Raw genomic sequence first — 626 nt, 5'->3', positions numbered from 1 at the left:
AAAAAGATGTTCAACTGTTTCAACAGCTCCACAAAAGGGACAGTTTGACCTCACCTCTGAATTGAAATGGGCTACATGTTTGTTAGTGGCTATGGCCTTGTGGATCAGTCTCCACTGGAGATCTCCAACCTGCTTCTCAATGGGGGGCTTATAAAGAGAATGCCAGTGTCCCTTCATCAAAAGGCCATGCCCAAACACTCCTGACCACTTCCATGCCTGCACCTGTTATAGGACACTCTGATGGCGCACTTAACAGGGGTGTATCAAAGGACAAGATACTGTTCACATCTTCATTCTCTCCTACTCTCAGTGCTGAAACACTGATGGGAGGAAAGCACATGTTCCTTGTATGGATCTGCAGGTGCTGTTGTTCTATCACCTCTCTGCAGATTCCTGGGACTATCGCTATCACTTCATCCAGTATCTGTTTTAACAGACGCATGGAACGTATCCCTGTTGCGATTTGAAGCGATTCTGGCGATTTCCAACCAACCTGTTCCCTAAGATGCCCCAATAATGTGCATCCTGCCCTCACAAAAGCCTCTTTCAAACACCTTGAAGCCAGCAGTCTAAGAGGGAGAAATGGGTTATGAAACAATGGTTCTGTCATAATCCATTCTCCTGGT

Source organism: Trichomycterus rosablanca, unplaced genomic scaffold (assembly GCF_030014385.1).
Source record: "Trichomycterus rosablanca isolate fTriRos1 unplaced genomic scaffold, fTriRos1.hap1 scaffold_145, whole genome shotgun sequence".
Taxonomy (NCBI): domain Eukaryota; kingdom Metazoa; phylum Chordata; class Actinopteri; order Siluriformes; family Trichomycteridae; genus Trichomycterus; species Trichomycterus rosablanca.
The sequence above is the reverse complement of the archived record's forward strand: the minus strand, read 5'-3'. Positions refer to the sequence as shown.